The 6,000-nt window shown below is 35.4% G+C and overlaps 1 long non-coding RNA gene across 1 annotated transcript; it reads right to left on the reverse strand.

Annotated features, from left to right (window-relative positions):
• Window positions 1–3,331: 3,331 nt before the first annotated feature.
• Window positions 3,332–5,116, reverse strand: LOC309493990. Its single transcript, XR_014204168.1, has 3 exons — window positions 5,056–5,116; window positions 4,434–5,006; window positions 3,332–3,466 (listed from the first exon to the last, which is right to left on the reverse strand). It is a non-coding gene; the product is annotated as an uncharacterized lncRNA (long non-coding RNA).
• Between the last annotated feature and the right edge of the window lie 884 nt (window positions 5,117–6,000).

The raw sequence follows: 6,000 nt of genomic DNA on the forward strand, positions 1-6,000 counted from the left end.
AATAGGGTTGGGCGATGTCCCCTAAATTGGCAGTTGACGATGTTTACAGTAAAACATCGCGATGGACGATGATATCGTCGGGGGGTGGGGGGGGGGGGGGTGCTGACGATCACGAAGAGACAGGGAGAGTGCACATTGTAGCTACTTACATCTACTGTGTTTACGCAACGGGAATACTCGGCTTGGCATTTTGAAATGTTTATTTGGCCGTTCAGGCGCGCAACCGAAGACAAAGACTACTATGTTGCGCTCGGAGCTCGTGCGCAGCATCCTGTCAGTAGAATTCAGTTCTCTTTCGCGGCTTATCGTGCTTTTAATATTACTGTTCAATAGCACATCCTGCTCTTATCTTTCTCATTCATGTTTTGTTATTAACTTTACATAATCGTCAACTGAAATCTGCGCGGATTATCAACAATACGATACATTTATAGGACATAAAGGGTCTCTGCGGCAAAAGTGAAAGTACCAGCGGCCAACGGGTGAAATGTTTCTCTTTGCACAGCAAAGCACCCGTTTCGAAATTGTGGCTCTCCATGATATCGTCCATCGGCACAACCCTAGTTGAGAATTAACAGATATTTAATTGTTGATGTTTTATTGAAAATAATAAAGTTATTATCACCATGATGGAGATCAGTATTTGTTTTAGTTGGGCTCTTGAACCATTGACTTTATTATATCAGTTTTTCTCTGACTGGTTTAACTATGCGTTTATAAAACACATGTGTTATGGCAAGAAAAAGTCAAGAGAAAGATGATCAGGTGTTTAAGACTGTTGTGATGATTACATAATCATCCTGGACATGTCTGATTCTCTGATCTTAACCAGTGTAAAAGCTTTGGATTTATGGGTTTTTCATATTAATCATATTTTTTATCTATAATGTGAAATACAGCAAATATTGAAATAATATAGTGCTTTAAAACTTTTTGAACTACTGCTTAACTCAGACACAAACAGACATCAACAATCAGCACATGAATCTCAACAATGGTGACAATAAAAACGTTCATGTCGCAATGCATGCTGGGTTCCAGGATTGTATAAAACTCCCAGCATGCACTCCTGCATGAATAAATAAATAAATACAAATAAATTATTGCCACCATTGATGAGAGACATATGCAGATGTTTTATATTTCTGTGTTTCTACAAGACATTGTAGCTCTGTTTCTTTTTTAGGCTGTGCATTATGTGTTAAAAAAAATATCATTGTAATTTATTACTGTAGTTTCACACTGGTGGTAATATAACACTTTTGATACAGAATTAAAAACCGAAAGAGATTTAGTGTATGAACAGGCTATATGACAATTTATTCATCATAATCAGTATAACTGCAATCATTCACAAACTGTGTGTGCACAAGTACAAAGACACAGTTCATTCACACAGTGAAATACTAATGTTTAATAGTCAAGGGTCAGTATCCCAACTAAAGCAAACACTGATCTCCATCATGGTAACTTCAAACCAAACATTTTCAATTAAACATCTCAATAAAAACTTCTGTAGATGTATGACAGAAATAAAGTCATACTGTTAATAATAAGTGTAATAATGTGTAATGACTGGAAGTCAGTTGTAGTTCTTGTGTTTCTCTATTTTCTGTTCGTGTGTTCCTCTTTCCTTCAGTGATTCTGCTTGTTAACAGCAGGTGTTCATCACTAATGCTCAATCACTTATTTCACTTATTCACTTATTATTCAACATATTCACTTAATTATCTCACTGCAACACTGTGTCAATGTCACTTTTTACTCTTTGTAGTGTGGATTTTCCTGTGGGGTTGAAAGGGTTAACAGTGTAAGATAAAAAGACACACCCACAAAATGTATTTTAACAGTAATAAACTGTAAGTTATAAAACAGGTTTATACTGGCAACACTGTTGCCAGTAGTTTACTGTAAAATTTATTTTTTGGGTCACCGTTGTGCTGAAGAGTAGAGCCTGTGCTTCAGTCTAGGAGAAGATCTACAAACATTGATGATTTGCTGCATGTTGCTTTATTTAACAGGCGGTGACTGTGTAGTTGCTGGTCCAGTGGAAATCTTTTTATGTACAATAGTTTTTTAGTGGTCTCAAATGAAAGAAGTTCACAGTAATACTTTGTAATACTTTGTACACAGTAATGACAGTTGGTCAATTTAAGGCAGTCGGTTTCTGCAAGTGTAATTAGTTAACTTGAATTTTAATTTAGTGCATTTTTACAGAAACAAACTATAGATTACAGTAAAGAACTGTACAATTAACAGTATATTACTGGCAACAGTGTTGCCAGTATTTTACTGTAAAAAAACCCGGTAAGGTCTAACAGTGAATGTGATGCAGTGCAGCGCTGAGTGACAGCCTTTCAATGCGCAGAGCATAGACTGTAAAAAAAGATGGACGACGCCCCTTCGCTCTCTTCACTGAAAAAAATTATACTTTGGATTAACTTAAAACAATTGATGTAAATTTGTTACAGCAAAATTTTTTTTTGATTTTCTCAAATTGTATTTATGATTTAGTTAAAAGCATAAATTTTGATTTAATGTCAAACCAAAATTTTAATTTTTTCCAACTCAACGTTTTACCTTAACCCAAAGTACACAGCAAAAACTCCAGTGTTAAATTAACACTCAAGAGTGTTAAAGTTAATGAGATAATTAAGTGATTAATTTAGTGATGATTGACTATTATTGAAGACACCTGATGTTAACAAGCAAAATTACTGAAGGAGAAAATTCATTTAAAAATTGTCACCATTATGGTTGGGCTCTTGACCCTTACTTTTTTACTTTAGATTTTGTTTGGCTGCTGTATCTGAGTTATAACAGCCAGATAAACAAAGAGCAAATGTGATCTGATGGTGTTGGTTGTGTTTTAACATAATCATTAGTTGGCCTGAATCACTGAACTCATTGAGAGTTTAATTTCTAAATTAAGTCTACCTTATGGTTTTTAGCAGCACTGGCCATTTTTATCCTTTTCAATGAAATCCAAATGATCAAATCAATTGCAAAAAATAAATAAAACTTCTTTAAAAGTACTTTTATTAGGCACACACAGACATCAAGAATTAGTGTATGAATCTCAGCAATGGTGACAAACAGATCAATTCTGAACATAAGCTCATTATTTATTCATGCAGCAATGCATGATGGGAGCCATGAATGAGTTTTGATTGGTGGTACCCAGAATGCACCGCAACATGCTTTATAATTGTCACCATTGTTGAGATTCACAGGCTGATTATTCATGTCTGTGTCAAAAAACAAAACAAAAAAACAAAAAAAACCTTTACGTGAACAACTTTTAGAAAATTATTTGGATTACATTGTAAAAGTTAAAACTATTATGCTTTTCAAGGACAGTGCTGCTATAATTAATAAAGTATATCTAACTCAGAAATTAGTCTCTTTATGAATTCAGTGACTCAGGTTAAAAAATTGTGAAATAATGATTATATTAAAACTAGGGCTGGGGGAATTAACGCGTTAATCTTTGCGATTAATTTGAAATGTTTAACGCGTTAAAAAAAAATAACGCAATTGACGCAGCACTTTTTTTTTTGCCTCGTTTTAATGATTTCCTGTTGCGTCTGCTATTAAAAAGGCCGAAATATGCCGTCCCGCCCCTCCATGTTCGGCGGTCAGGTTTCATTCTCGGGCAGCTTTCATGAGCGGGTCTTTTCCGCTCGGTATGTGCGTCGCGCTCTGTGCTCCGCGCGCACGCGCGCGAGTGTGTGTGTGTGTGTGTGTGTGTGTGTGTGTGTGTGTGTCGGTCGGTCGGCGCGCTCTGTGATCCGCGCGCGCGCGTGCGTGTGTGTGTGTGTGTGTGTGTGTGTGTGTGTGTGTGTGTGTGTGTGTGTCGGCTCGCTCTGTCGTTAATGGCCCAGCAGCGGCGAGCTCTCCGTTCCGTGTGTGTGTGTGTGTGTGTGTGTGTGTGTGTGTGTGTGTGTCGGCAGCTCTGTCGTTAACGGCCCAAAGGCTTCAATCATGTACTAAGCACTGGAAAAGTAAAGTCCACTCAAGTAACGTGAAATTTCTCTGTTGACTTCTGTTTGCTGAGCTGGTATAGCCATGCTGGGCAACAATGGTAAAATGACCTGCTCTGATCACATGCTCTGGTAATAATAGCTTTGTAGGACTATATTTTGTTTGAATAATTAATAAAATAATAATTATAATAATAATCTGTTAAATTGATTATGTTGATTGATTATTGAAAAAGAATAATATATTGATATATTGATGTTTAATATTTTAATATAGGGCTATTTTCTGTTCCCTTTTTTTCCTGTGTTGTTTAATTAGGTGATTCTAAGTTTAAATATTGATGATTACAAGCTTGGGGGAAGCGCAATTAATTGTAATTAATTACAGAAATTGTGCAATTAATTAGTTAATTTTTTTTAATCGATTCCCAGCCCTAATTAAAACACAACCAACACCATCATATCACATTTTCTCTTTAGCCATCTGGCAGTTATAACTCAGGTACAGCAGCCAAACTATATCTAAAGTTAATGATTTAAGGGTCAAGAGACCAACTAAAACAAACATTGATCTCCATAATGGTAACATACCAATTACGGTTTTCTCCTTCAGTGATTCTGCTTGTTAACATCAGGTGTCTTCAATAATGCTCAATCATCACTCAATTAATCACTTAATTATCTCATTAACTTTAACACTGCTTCAGTGTTACTTATAACACTCTGAGTGTGGACTCATATAAACACTGAGAGTGTTAATTTAACACTAGGGATTTTGCTGTGTAGTTTTGACTGCTCTTTCTCTGCCATAACTGTGATTCTTCCTAGCTTCCGTGCCTCTTCCCCTCCTCGAGTCAAACGGGTGCGCACATGTGGGCAGCTCCTGTAGCAGCAGGGGTGGTAGCCATGATAGCGAGAGAGAGTGACAGTCGCCCATCCAATCATTTAATTCGTTCCGAATGGAAATAAGTAGCTGTGTTTATTGCAGCCCTGAGAGGACTAGAGACACTCAATTTTTATACTCTATTTTTCAGAGTACTTACATTTTAATTATGTATTGGTATATAAAGACAGTTTAAACAAATTTGGGAAAAAGTTTTTTAGAAAAATCCTGCCTACCCTGCCTTTAAGTGAAATGACAAACTTTAACATGAATATGTGAATATGATGAAAAAATGATATAGAACATGGGACGAGCTTTAAGTGCAATAAACAGATAACAAGAATGAAATATAGAATAAAAACAAAAATACAGTTTACTTTAATAATAATGGTTATCGACCATTTTATTCAAAGTGAAAGCAATTAAACTCAAAAGCAGTTTCACAGACACTCAATAACAGAATAACAGTCATGAACACATCAAAGGTTAGGTGTCCCAGATCATCCTAATTCACATCGTGAGAAACTGGATGTTGTGAGTTTATTATAGCAATGAAAAAATAATGACAATTTTACATTTTCCTTTTAACAAATTCATATGAAGAACAGATGGCAGTTTTATAAAGACAGAAACCTCAATCAGAAATTATACATTCACAATAAGAATGATTCACTAAAATAATAGAAGCAACAAAAAAAAACAAAAAAACAAGACTGGATAACCTAACAGCTATATGTACCAAATAAAATTTAGTAAATTGCACTCATATTACTGAAAGTTATGTGGAAACGATGACTGAAATAGAACTCAAACTGAATGAGTTATAGAAAATGTCTAGTTCCCAGCATAATTGGATAATAATTGGATAATTAAGCGATTATTAAGTGATAATTTAGCATTAGTGATGAACACCTGCTGTTAACAAGCACTGAAGTAAAGAGAAACACAAGAACTTCAACTGACTTCAGACACAGTCTTAGATGAAATCCACTGAAGAGAAAAGAAGACATTAAATCTGTGAAGATCTCAGCAGAGGAGGATTAAACAACTCCACAAACAGCATTACCAGCTTCACTTATTACTAACCAGACTGACTTTATTTCTGTCAGACGTCTACATAAGTTATTGTGAGAA

Source organism: Leuciscus leuciscus (assembly GCF_965113295.1).
Source record: "Leuciscus leuciscus genome assembly, chromosome: 3".
NCBI lineage: Eukaryota > Metazoa > Chordata > Actinopteri > Cypriniformes > Leuciscidae > Leuciscus > Leuciscus leuciscus.